Source organism: Enoplosus armatus, chromosome 22 (genome assembly GCF_043641665.1).
Source record: "Enoplosus armatus isolate fEnoArm2 chromosome 22, fEnoArm2.hap1, whole genome shotgun sequence".
Classification (NCBI taxonomy): Eukaryota; Metazoa; Chordata; class Actinopteri; order Centrarchiformes; family Enoplosidae; genus Enoplosus; species Enoplosus armatus.
Window position 1 is genome coordinate 12,606,447 of NC_092201.1, and position 14,842 is coordinate 12,621,288.

Sequence of the window (14,842 nt, forward strand, 5' to 3'; positions counted from 1 at the left end):
TGTGAGAGCTCACACAGTTCAACATAATTAAACCTATATTTCATTTACATGGTGTTATGTTGTTAATGCGCAGTATTTAGTCTCTCACATGACCAACTCTGTGAACATGAGACCGCCTTGAGTTACCTGATGACGCAAACTTGCACGTCGGAAAGATTCCCATCTCTACCACCCGTGCCTTATAGCGCGACCGCAGCATAAACCCCATCAGAGAAACATAGCGACAAAGTAAACAAGCGCTGTTGTTACAAGGCAGGCTTTGCACTTTCTGATTTGCAGATTTGAGCTTGGATTTGTTGTGTGCATAATAGTTTTGTCAGTAATGAACTTCCATACAAGAGGTGCTACACTTATCACAGGTCATGGAAGGTACATTTGCTCACAATAGAACAGCATTATTTGTTAGGGATGGCATGTTTTCTGCTTCTTTGTCCTTTCTCTGCTCTACACCGTCTCTTTGTGTGTATGTGCACATCTACAAACACACATAAACAGCACTGCACAACACCACCATTCAGTTTTTTGTCTTTTCTCCTTTCTTTAACTGGCACAAGCATCTCAGAGGCTCCGAGCAATTAATTTGAAGCTGAGTTTCAAGAAAGAGCCATTTGTTTTGTGGAGCCAAAGGAGGACAAGGGGCAGCACAGAAAGACACTGAGATAGATTTGTTTTTCAAATGTAACCAGAGTTTGTTACTTAATCATTCACTGAGGTTACATAAAAGTTGCGAGAGCAGAAGATAATTAGGGTGAGAAAGGATGGAGGAGGAGGTAGAGAAAAACATAGATTTACATGACAGCACAGTAAGAATCTCATTACAAAAGACGTGCCTATAATTACTGCAGCTGCAGTTCAGGTTTAAATTAAAAAAAAAAAACTGACTTGAGCTTCATAGTCGTGTAAAAGAATAAACAATTTTCTAGTCTTGTGACTTCTCTATGTAACTGTGGAAGGTGTCTGTGTGCAGCATCTATCACAAGGCTGGTGTTATTCTATATTTTCTTACTGTTAACAAACCCCATGAAAACACCAAAACCAATGATGCGTTAGTCTCTCAATCATTTCCTACTTCCTTCCTCAGCCACTAGCTCAATCAATGAAATCAATAAAACTGGCTCAGTAATTTACTAACACAGCTGGGAGCTGTAGTTGTTAGCAAACGCTACTCAAAGTAAATAGTGCATTTGGAGGGGACTATTTTCAACTGCGGATGAATACAGATGAATTCAGACCCTCTACCAAGTATTTACGGCAGCAGGATGGTGCATATGGGATCGACTCACAATACATTACAGTGCCTGTGTTCATGGAAATGAAGGAAGGTGTCACCCAGGGCAACAGTGCAGCTCACTGATGTATTTTTAATAGTTTAATAGTTAATAATGGAGCTCTATGGTGCTGAGGAATAAGCTACACCAGGTTACTCAGGCAACAGCTGTTGCAAATTCATTGTTGTTTTTTCATGTCAGAAGTTCTCTGAGTAAAAGCGAGAACAGATTTTAGGGCTGATTCGTGAATACAGAAGTTTATTTGGTGACTTTCTTTGTTGGCTGAAAAAACAGTCCTCTGCCCCCCCCCCCCCTCTTCTGATCGACGCAGCTCTAAAGTTTGACCCGGTCCAACGTCAGCAGCGCAAAATGGGAAATCTTTGCCCCTTCGTATCGGCAGCACTTAAATGAACAGAGGTAGCAACTTGATGATTCACTGCGTTAAAAGCGTTTCCGTGTTCTTTCTGCAAAATCGACTGACACCGAGTGTATCCAGGTGAAACCTCCTCTGTTCAAATGTAAATGTGTATGTTGGATGATGGATACTTTTAGGAAGTGTGTGACGTGACTGCACAAAAGGGGCACACATCAGCAACTCATCAGATACCTCAAAATGTGTGTACTGCAGTTCTGAGTATTACTCAGAATCAGAAACTGTTTATTGCCAAGTAACATACATTACAAGGAATTTGCTGTGGTCTGAAGGTGCAGAAACTGTTTTTGTGGCGGGAGGTTTTGGTCCTGATGGACCGCAGCCTCCAGCCAGAGGGGAGGGGGTCAAACAGATAGTGTGTCCGGGGTGGGAGGGGTCGACAGCGATCTTCTCTGCCCCTCAGGGTCCTGGAGGAGTACAGGTCCTGAAGAGATGGGAGGTTGCAGCCGATCACCCTCTCTGCAGAGCGGATGATACGCTGCAGTCTGCGTCTGTCCTTGGTGGAGGCAGCAGCGTGCCAGACGGTGATGGAGGAGGTGAGGATGGACTCTATGATGGTAGTGTAGAAGTGAACCAGCATTGTTTGTGACAGGTTAAACTTCCTCAGCTGCCTCAGGAAGTACATCCTCTGTTGGGCTTGAACCATCTCCATCAATGTCTCTCAGTTTAGAGAACATGAGGAAGGTGGATATGACAGTATATACAGTATCTAAGCATGCTGTGCATACTGTGTATATTGTGTATATTGTCATATCCACTAACCTCATGTATGTAAAGCAACCTGTTACATTAACCATTTTTATTTCAGCACCCTTTGCACTCTGCACCATTGTCCTACTGTCTACAAATGTTATTGTTTTATATATACATATACTTTTATATACATATATTTGTATCAGCACATAGTAGTTTAATGTTTATGTCTATTTCTGTGTATGTACATTGAGAGCAACGAAAAACTGGAGTCAAATTCCTTGTATGTGTGCACATATCTGGCCAATAAAGCTGATTCTGTTACTGATTTATTAGAGGTGCTGGCTGGTGACGCAATATGCCGCCTCTAACTGTGAGTGACATTATTTCAAAGGCGAGGCACATGCCATTCCTGATAATTATTATTACCCCATACAGTGGGTGGCTACAACAGAGACCTTTTCATTTTCCACTCTGCCTCCTTTGCTGGGAGTACAGGGGTCCTGTGAGTTAGAGCTCGGAATAAATGCCTCTCTCTTTTGTAAGAAGTCATGATCATCTCAAGGCTTCTTTCTCTGGTGAGCGTCGTCATGTAAGAAAAGAAAGCTCTTTAAATTCGGTGCGTCGTCTGATTGTTGCACTGTATTTTTTTCTTTGCCTAGTTTTACGTTTCTTCGCCGGATTATTGAAATAAGCTAAGATGTGTGTGTGACAATCATGTAATCCACTTCAACTGGAAAATAGATTTAATGTCGAATCAAGGAAGCAAAATCTGGACCAGTTTAACCGTCTGATGAAAATTGTTCTTCACAATAATGTTTTGAAAAAATTAAGATTTAACCATCCTTAAGATAAAATTACTTTTGTGAATTACCTTTTTTACAATGATACTGATATTTACAGGTGATAATATGTATTCACAAATTAATATTTATTTCCTCTGTGAGTGAACAAATACAAAGAGCGAGAGTGTGTGAGTGTGTGGAGTCAGCAGAGCAGCAGAGAGGTCATCGCTGTCAGATGATTCTCCAGCTCCTCCGACACTCTCGACCCTGTCGCTGTACATCAGTCAGCTTCCTACACACACACACACGTCCACATGTCAACACACATGTATGTATTCGCGTCCACATGTACAGGGAGAAACTCACACTCTCAGACAGCTTAATGTGTGGCTGGAGAGACCAGAAACACAATGCAATAGAAATCCACCAGATTCCACAACGACCTATTACCTTCTCTCTCTCTCTCACACACACACACACACACGAACATACAAGGCGATGAGGCTTCTAGCACCCCATGCATCTGCCTCCTGTCTCGCTGCATAATGCTTTGCCAGCCAAGGTGGAAAACACACTGTCGCACACGCACGCTTACACTTACACACAGTCAGAGCCACACGGAAAACACTCAGCGGTGATGCATAATATATCGAGCCAGGTTGGGGAGAACAAGTGGCCTCATATGTACTGCTAATTGAGACAAAGGCTAGGTTTCTGTGTGTGTGTGTGTGTGGTATCTACTGATTAAACACAGCAAGCACAATGAAAAGCATTAGTCAACTGAGTGGCCAAGTTGGTGTTTTTGTCTCACTCAGCCCTGTTGGTGTTTGTGGACTCTAATGAAGACGCATGGTCGGTGTTGTAGCTCTTTCCCTCTGTGTTTGATTTAATTCATTTCACATAAGCCAAAATGGAAGAGAGCCGAGGCAATTTCTTTTTTCACTCTCATAATCTCGAGATCACTACTTGATTATATCATTCAGTGATTATGGTTCAAGAGCAAATCATTGATTTATTTTGACAGTGGATTGTTTTCTTGAGATGGCGACTTCATTACGCTGCCGTTTGTGTGTATTTAAGGGTCACAGTAGCAAAATGAGTGTGATATTTTTGATCATTCAATGGGTCAGACAATAACCAGAGTCTACAGCCAAATACTAAACACAAAGCACAGCTGATAGGAATGTCATTATTTTTGTAGGAGAAACTAGTGTTTGGACTAAGTAACAGTTTGTAACTATGCTAGTTTTTACCAAAGAACATGATAGAACACAGGAAGAGGAAACAATTTAATAATATCAGGGGTCCGATTCACAGATACCGATACTTTTTACTTTTAAAAGCAGCTAATATGCTATCATGTGTCATCATTTATAAGGTAGATTCATCATAACAGGCTGGTAGCAAACAGTCATTTCGTTACAACGTGCATTTCTTAATCACATACATGTCAAAACACAATTTCAATGGTGACAAATTATCACGTGACATGTTTGAACTAGTGAGGTGATAACTGTGCACACGCACACAATAGCCGCAGCTGAAATAGTGCAGCACTAAGAAGAGTTCATGTATGCAGAACGTCACATGAGTCGGATGCTCTTTTTGGGGGTTTTGATCCTATTATAATCAATACTCAAAACATATTGATACTTTATCTGTACAGTGTCAACCTGCAGTGCTTTTACAAGTACTAACAACGTGTGCATGTTACTTTTGGACGGGGGCTCAAAGACGACTGAACTGAAGGGTGCAGAAGTAATTTTTCAAATTTATGGAGAGCGCGAGCCTTGTAGACGTGCCGCCAGGGAAGTTATTATTAAGTTATTAGTATTTGTTGAGCACCTCTCAAACGTAGAAGCAATTCAGAGTGTTTTACAGAAGGCACAGAAATGCATTCGAAGAGGCGTAGTCAAACCAAAGGGGATCAAAATCCAGAAAACCAAACCCATGAGATACTAAGAATAACGCTGGAGCGCTCATCACCGAGGACAAAGACGAACTGGCACAGAAGCAGGGGAGAGCAGACTAAATACACCCAAATGAGGGGACAGGTGAAACTAATCAGGGCGGGGCGAGGTAATCCTGCTGGCGGGAAACACAAGGGCAGGAAGTGAAGTGTCTGAAATGAGAGGAGAGGAAGTACCACAAAATAAAACAGGAAATGTGCAACACACAACATGGAACATGAAAAATCAGACAAAACAGACTAACGAACAGAATGAGACATTACACTGTGGAGACAGTTGTATAATGTTTTCTGTGCCTCTGGAGGCTGCTTTCTAAAGTCAGGAAAGATAACATCATCAAGAGTTTTTGAAGACTAGGGACTTAAATTCAGGATGTCTGAGCGTCTGCTGCATCGTGTTCTTGCGTGCAAATGAAAATTAGAGTAGAATACAACGAGTAAGAAGAGGAAAATCAAATAAAGGTGAGTAAGTGCCACATTGCTCTCACCTCTGCTTCAGTAGAAATCTCATTTAGACATTACATGTGCTGTAAGAAAAACCTTTGTCTGACACAAATCATCTTTAACGATACATAATGAACCTGAACACACCAGCTCCGTGCCATCTCTTAGCACCTTTGAAAAAAACAACAAATTACAGCACATGAGGAGAAATGTTCTATTCATATGAGAGTGGTTGGAGTTCAGTGGGCGGCGGCCAAAACATGTGTTTTTTTATTATCGGCACACAGTAATTATGCAACCTGCCCACATTCATATCGCTGTTTCGAGCATGTCGTCTGTAAAAGTTTGACGGCGTTGTGGGGGGGGCGCGTGCGAGAGAATTTGGGGATTTTGAGAAGTGTCCCGCTGCCATCTTCATGTACTGCACTCCGTATTGCACCAAACACCTGAGTCTCTTTCTTTCTTTCTTTCTTTCTTTTTTAATTTCTGGGGGAATATTCAAATGAGATCCAACTTTAGCTCTGTCTCCGTGGCAGGTTGCTAAGCTACAGACTGTGTCAGGAAGTGACAAGCGAACATAATTACAACTCTGGTTGACAGACACCGACCACAGTGTTCATTAGACTTACTCAAGCATTAAGACATCAAGTCTTTTGTAAGGACTAAAACCTCACACGACCTTTTGTATCAATTCAATTACTACATAATCATTTGGCGAATAAGCATTTAAACAATTAAGGAGCAAAGGAATGATTTCTTGTTTCTTTACGGTATGAATGTTAATATCTAAGAGCATTGTGTCCGGTTGAGTTGTTATTCTTGTATTTTGAGCCTTTCTTTGGGCATAAAAACATGTTCATATTTACTATTACAACAGCTAAAAGGACGCTATACATATCTAATTAGTTAATCATTAAATTTGTATTCGATGCTGCTCATTTCGTCCAGATGTAGCTTGCTCTGAATTCGTGGCCTTGATGTTTTGCTCTATTGCTGTTAATGAGCAGCGTTACTCCTCTGTTGTGTGTGTGTATGTGTGTGTGTGTGTGTGTGTGTGTGTGTGTGTGTGTGTGTGTTTGTGCATGCAGTGTTGCGATACGCTCTCTCTCTCTCTCTCTCTCTCTCTGCCAGCGTTGCATTAGGTGTTGATTGACAGTGATATTAGCACCTTTCCCTCACTCTGCCTCTCTTCGCCCCTCAATCAATCCATCCATCTCCTCCCTTGGCCTCCAGGGATGCCGGGAAAATAAAGCTATTTAAAGCAACCAGAGGCATGCACAAGGCTCTCCCACTTGAGCAGAAGAAACAAGACACCAGGCACCTTTGCATTACAAACACCAAATGTATAAAGTGTGCTGAAATCTTCATCCGACTCTCCTTCTATTATAAATCTCACAAATTATTAATTTAGCTGATGATTGTGGCAGAAAGCTATAGCTTAAGATATTACTGCATTTGGTATAATCAGTCTGTGGTCCATTTTTAACCTATATTATGCTACGTTTTGACAAAATATGAATCAATTATGCCTCAAATTTCAGTTTCTCAGTGATGTATTAATGCCTAAATCTTTTTTCATAAAATTCTTTGTTCTTTGGTATATGTTGAAGTGTATACTTGTTGATGTAGACGTGGCCACAATGAAAAGAAGTAAGAGAAAATAATCAAAAATGCCAAAAAGCACAAGCAAGACAAAAAAAAAGAACATATCTTGACTTAAAGTCCCTCTAAAGTATGTATGAGTGGCGGGGTCCTCCATGAACACACAGAACAGTTTTGGTTATTTCTCATGACAGATTTCTGTTTTTGCTTTTTCTCTCTCTGTACGACAATGTGTTTTTTTGCTTTACAACTTATTACTGCACTGCAACTGTATTTTCTTTTTCTTTTATTCATTTCATTCTATCTAGATAGATTTTATTTTGTTTTTATTGTTTTTTTTTATCATTCTAATGCTTTTCTTTGCCTGTGTAAAGCACTTTGAATTGCCTTTGTGTTTGAAATGTGCTACATAAATAAAGCTTGCCTTGCCTTTTCTTTTAGGAAGTTTATACAAAACAAAGTCACGATTTTGTCCCTCAAGGCCGGATTCAAGACTTACACTTACACGCAAGTTTCGGCCACAAATCAGCTGTCTACACTGGCCATGAAACAGCTCACGCCTTTCTCACATTGTTAGAAACTATATGTGGTTTTTAAACATGTCACACGACATGCAACTGAGCAGTGACTTTATGTAGTAAAATGGAGGCTGGGTACGGACACAAAGGGGGGAATCACAGGAGTTGAAACTAAAAGGTTTACTTTTACCAGCAAAAAGAGAAATGACTCTACACTACCAGTGTGCGACTGCGATGTAGAAAGAAAGCAAACGAGACCAAGCAAAGCAGAGACTGGGGAAGCGGCGTGCAATCAGACCAGGTGAGTTGAATTTCTTTGACGACCAGAATCCACAGTCACACCCTGCATGACGAAATAACAACGTGTTACACATCCTCTGCTGCTCTGTGCCTACATCAGGACAAAAAAAAAGCCATCTTTATTCCCGTGGACAGAATATGTATACACACACTCTCTACATGAGAAACCTCATGATCCCTGTCTGCAAATAAATAAAGTGATCTAATTTTTGGCTGATAGAGAATCCTTCCCTCCCCTCATTGCTGTCCTGTTTCATACGTAGATGTACAAACTTCATTTAAACTCCAATCTCACTTCACTTCAGGCAGCCAATCCACAATTTCAGGCTCGATTTTCAGCGGGCCAAAAGTGACACCAACTAACTGAATTTGTTTTGCAAATATATGCAAATGTCAATGTGTAATAAGGCAAATTCATCAGCCAATTTTGTCCGCTCTCCAAATGTACGAGTGCATTTATGAAGGGGGACATGGATGGGCCAACGCCTGACATCTACCTAATATACACAAGAGGGCTGATGGTGATTGATTGGGGCCTCCGTGGACAGCAGGACACCGTGTGCATGCTTGATCACATCTATCCATGTCAGCCATCTTTATCGTCAACATACTGTCGACATATTTACTGTGGGCGTCTTACTTTCAGAGGCCGTTCAATCTGAAATGTCAATGACGTCCACACTATAACAATCTGGAAATTTCCCACCTCTTGTTTTCCACTCAATTTTATGTTTTTTTTTTTTTTTCTCGGCTTGAAAAGTGGTCAGCACCAATATGTAGTATATTTACTAAGTAATTAAAAGGCGAAAACTTGACAGCTCGTCGACATACATACAGTAAGTGACGGATCATCGAGCCAGAAGCAGATGCACAGTGAGACTGTTTGAAGGAACAACGCTAATTGCGATTTTCTTCATTAGTCTGAAGTTACCGTGTAAACAGCTGCTCACGTGGACACATGTAATGGTGATTAGAAAAAAACGTTTTTTTAAGACAATTTCGATCAAAACAGCAACATAAATAAAAGCACAAGTCCCGGATTCATTCTACCCATGTGCCGACCAACCCACAAGACCATTGGGTCCCAGTATTTCTAGCCTTAAATTAAAACTGTGTCTACCTGCAACCTCTCTACACAGGTTGCATATGTCTACAGGTTGTGACCAGTTCAACCAAAGGGTGATTATTCCTTCTCAATGTCTTTTATTTGAATACTTAGAGGTCTGCAGAGGGAAAATTATCCAGTAATTCACAAATGAAATATTTTCTATCTTGCCCTCTCAGGTATCTTGCAAGACTTCAGTGTTGCAATTAGAGGTTCAGGTAGGTGTATTTTTCAACTTTTAACTCTGCTTTTAATGCTTAGCAAAGCTAAGCTAATCACCTCCCGGCTCCCGCTCCTAACCCATAGACATGAGAGTGGTATCAATCCTCTCCTTTAAGCCTCGGCAAGAGAGCGACTAAGAGCATTTCCCCATAAAACTATTCCTTTAAAGTTTTAATGACCTTTATTAACCTCTCTCATAGCAACAGTAGGAACAGTAGGCTGCACTGCAGCAGAACTCTGCAACTCCGTCTGTGGCAGGAGTGAGGCTGAGAATATCCGAAAATGCTGACAAAAACAAGCCGGATCTCAGCACCTGTCAAAGGACTCGCTGAGCTATTGAGTGTTGACGAAGAACCCTATCAACCCCCCGGCAGATAAACAGTACAAATTTGGGTATTTTTCTGCGACAGGGCATTGACAGCCTCACTAATTGCCTCTTTAAACATGTGCAAATTACTCTCTGAAATAAAAGTTTTAAAAATTTTAGACAGATTCAGATTTACTCCAGGACTGGGTGGTAAATCAGAATGATTCAGAGAGGCAGAAGGACGCCCCAGCGACAACACCGTGTTTTGCAGTAGCGTTTGGTGCCTTGCTCAAGGCTAGCGGTCCGGTGTCCAAGTGCTTTGTGTGTTTATGGTGTGTGATGTCATGTACTATAATTATACTATCAGAGGGAGTGAACCATATATTAGTCCTGATAAGCGATGAGAGAAAAGACTAACACAGAGGAGGAGACACTCACAATAAGGAAAGGGAAAAAATAAGTAAAGAGAAAATTTAATGTAAAAAAAACCCACTGAGCTCCAGCAAATAGTGTTTAATATGAATATTTATTTAAAAATCCATAGTTCGATACAGAAATAGTCATCTATTATATGTATTATCAGACAATCAGTACTTCAGCCATGCTTTCTCTGATTAATTACGGTTTCAAAAAAGTACAAGATCTTTTTTTTTTCTCCATAATTGAACTTGTGCAAAGAAAATACACTATAAAGCAATAGAAACACTGACACAAAATAGATAACAATTAATTCCTTTTAAACAATTCATTTTTCTGAAGAAGGCATCGCACAATTCCAAGAAAATCAGTGAAAGATTTAAGGCCATTTTGTACAGTTACTTTTCATATAGAGATTTATATTTCAAAACACGCAGTTTTCAACAAAAGGAACTGGTGCATCCTTTGTAAAACTGTACATGCAAACATAGTGCACGTTGTTAAGAAGATATGACGAGCATACAATATATTATTTGGATAGCTTTAGTAAACAAAGATCTTATGTGTCTTAACACCTCACATGGTCTATTAAAACACTCTTATAAAGGTGCCACACAGGCACACGCACACACTCGCGCACACACACACACACACACGCAAAGTATATTTATATCAAATACATGCATGCACACACACACACACACACACACACTTTTGTGGGGCTTGGCAAAGTTAGTGAGCTGTTGCACTATGATGGAAAAAGTATGAAAAGTTAAAATAATATTATAATAATATTCATCCAAACAAAGCAGACCAACACAAAACAACTGGCACCAATGACTATGGCAATAATGTGTGTGTTAAAATGTAATATGAAATATGTTAATTTGATCCTTTGATTAATTCATTTGAAATCCATCTATCTGAATTAATGTGGGATGAAAAGTTCAAAAATAGATTGAAAAATTCACGTTTCCAGTTAACAAGTCACTCATTTGAACCTGATCGCATGGAGGTCCTCTAAAGCTCGAATGTTAAAAAATTTCATCTTGAAATTTGGTGTCTGAATTTCACTCATCCAACGTCAGCAACTTTTAGATCAGAAAATGACCAATTAGTTTTGAGCTTTTTTCCCTTCCATGCGGTGTCCCGACCTCGTCGACAGGCCTCGTCATTAAATTTGGTGAAAAGAGCGCAAAGCAAGAGATGCATTTTCTTGCCCTAAAAGGATTTTGTGAAGAACACACGACTCGAAACAGGAGGTAGTTAGCCATTCAAATGGCATGACAGGGGCATCCTGTAGGCTGTTTGTATAGTATGTACACTATGTGACAAAAGCGTCCTGGGTTTGAATCTGGCCAGCCAATTATCAAATAAATCAAAAAAAAAAAAAGTAAAGAGAACGTAAAGAAACTGCTCGGAGCAACATGGAAGGCAAGTACATTTACCTTTACCTTGCTCCCCAAGTCCCACTGTTTCTGGTAGATTATGTTTAAACCTTTAAAGTGACAAGAAGAAATGACACATTCTTCCTCTTACAAATGAAAAGGTGAATTAGAATAAGCAGTAAAATGCACCCTGTCTCTATTTAGTACACTCAGGGTTCTTCCACTACTTGGTCTGGTATGACTGTTAGCTTCCAGTGGCTAACGTTAACAAACTTCTACTGCTCTGTAACTGACATTACTGAGTCAGTTTCTACTTGTTCAACTAGCATTTACAGTAATTGCAGTATTTTAGTAATTCCTTTGATGAGTACAATGTTCATAACCAATAGAACCAACAGCCGAAGCACAAAAATAAAATGGTTGGTTGTAATAAACCATAGTTTTTCCTAAACATTACCCCGTAGTTGTCACTTGTGTCCACAGTGGGTGCTGCAAAAGGCTCGCTTTTATACAGAAAGTTGTCTCTACCAGGAGGGATTTGTGCTAAATTGTCACCAACAACTAACATCAAACACTAAGCGGACTCCAAGCAGGTAGTCCCACCTCCCCCAAAAAAAAACTAAATCCCTTCTCTGCCTTTCCAATCAACAAAAGCTATAATAAACTCAGCTCTGCCCCCCTGCAGTGTTGGATCTCTTAACAGTTTGGAGGATGTGAGTTTCACAGCAGATCTGCTGAGGCAGTAATGAGCTCCTTATGTTGACCTGCAGCCCTAATGATGTGTCCAGCTACGCCTTGAACGCAGTGGGTGGCTGCAGGAGTGTGACTGCACCGGCTAAGCAAACTCACACACACACACACACACACACACACACACACACACACACACACACACACACTTATACAGTTAGTGCAACCATATTGGCACTCTGCTACAGTGGCAATACAGGAGGGGATTGAGAGAAAAGAAAGATGAACAAGGCAGCGATGTCAGATATTCAAAACAAATTGTGTAAAAAAAGTGTCAGTTACAAATAATCATGCTCATCACTCCACTGTGTGGTCTTTACAAGACATCTGGGTTGCAGTTCTTCCACTCACACACTGTCATACCATGCTACTACCGGTCATACACAACACTAATGCTTGTCAGAAAAATGTTGGTAACATGAAGCATACCATAAATTTAAGACTACTTCAGAGTGTTGATACAACAAAATGACTGTAAGCTTTAACATCACTGCAATGCTTAAATATCCTTTCACATTTTTGGTGCTGCAATGTGATTCACTCACTATCCGACAAATGTTCAAATGTTCCCACTTTTTGTAAGACTTTTTAAAACCCTTCATCTGATGTCATTCACATGTAACATCACAACACTGAACAATCCTTCCACATTCGTGACACAATCACAACTCATTCTCCATCCAGTCACTTGGAGACGGTCGTTCGATATTAAATCAGAGACTTGTCAGATGTCGTCAGTGACTGATGGGAATCGTACAAATCATCCTTTTACACGTGATTGGCACATATAAATACACATTATTAAAACAAACATATAAAAAGCTATATCAAAGCTAAAGGTGCAAGAAAAAATACACACCAAAAAAAAGAGAAAAAAAAAATGGAACAAAAAGCGAACATAGGGAAAGTGTTTTTCTCTGCATTTTTGACCACTGGGCTCTTTATGCTCAAACTGTATTCAGTTTGAGAGCAGCTGCTGTCGTTTTAAACATGGGGCAGGGACGTGGTGTTAGACGACACAATGAGATGAAACCCCTGGGCACATGGGCATCCTATTGCCAAGGCAGTTTGGAGGAGAACAGAGAGAGAGAGAGAGAGAGAGAGAGAGAGAGAGAGAGAGAGAGAGAGAGAGAGAGTAGCTATGCTTCCATTCAGAAAGAAATGCTACGCAAACATATGAAAGGCTGGAGAACAGAAATTGCATGATTTGAATCTTCATCATCTTAGTTAGAGCAAACAAGCGTAAAACATTTGTTCTTGAATGTTTACTAATGTTGGCCATATTTCACGGTTTCTTTGAGACTAATGTTTCATTTGCTCTAGCAGATGTATCTGGCCGCCTTCCGTTCAGACAGATTTCCATCCGGTCGGGCCAATCACAACTAAGATGGCTGCTGCTGATGTGGAACATTGTGAATCTGCTATAATGTCGATATTAACCTATATGGTAGTTCACGTTACGTTCAAATGGTAAGTGTTGGCTTCTAAATCATCTCATGCCAAACATCTGTGTATTATGTTGAACTAGAAGCCATTAAGAATTGGATGCTGGAACTAGCTACGTCACGCGTTTCGTTGCTCTGATTGGTTGTAGCATCTAGAGGCATTTTGGTCTGCGCCCTTTGATAACGATTCTTGGAAATCAAAAATAAACTGAGAGGTTCCAGACTAACTCTGATGATGCCAGACTACACAAGAGGAAGAGTCTACAGCCATGCTAGCGGCTCTGTGAGGTTCAACTTAAGGCACGGCTGTGGCTAATGTCAGCATGCTAACATGCTCCCAATAATAATGCTAATATGCGGATGTTCAGCACATTAGCATTGTTTACCATATTCACTAACATAGTCTAGTGTGTTAGCATGCTAATATTTGTACCAAACACAAAGTACTGCTGAGGCTGATGGGAATAACCCTATATGAAAAGTAGATGGGGTGAAAAGGGTGGAACAGATATTTTACATTTCAGATATTAATTTGGAACCGTTACGCAGTGAATCTGAACATTTAGAGAGACGATTGTTCAAAGTGAACCAAAGGAAATTCCTTTGCTTTTCATCACATTCTGTAATAATAATTCATCTCCCTGTTCTAATGAGCATAAAAATGATGCATTTCCTGTTCAGCTTGTCTTGGAAACACAGCTAGTAAAAGTGGCAGAGGCATAACAGAAGGGGGGGGGGGGGGGGGGGCTGCAACAGGGAGACAGATTTGTCAGGCCTGACAGCAGTGCAGACAGACAGACAGGGTGAAGGGACAAATGAGCAGACAGACACTCACCCCCCACAGACAGGCAGACAGATGGGTAGAAGAGGTAGTGCAGGGCCACTATATGCATGCACTTGACTGAGGCTACACTCATGCAAAAGGTTAATACGAACACCAGAATATAGTACGGTACGGTACAGCACGGTACGGTACGGTACAGAAGGGCTACCAGGACCTGCACTGCTGCTACCTGACACACATGAGAGAGAGAGAGACTGAGAGAGAGAGACTGAGAGAGAGAGAGAGAGAGAGAGAGAGAGCGCGCGAGAGAGAGAGAATATTACAAGCTTCATATTGCAACTGTGTGTATATAAAAGTATCAACAGTAAAAATCCTTGTTAGCGTTTACTGTAAACAATGAGTGAGCTGGAGA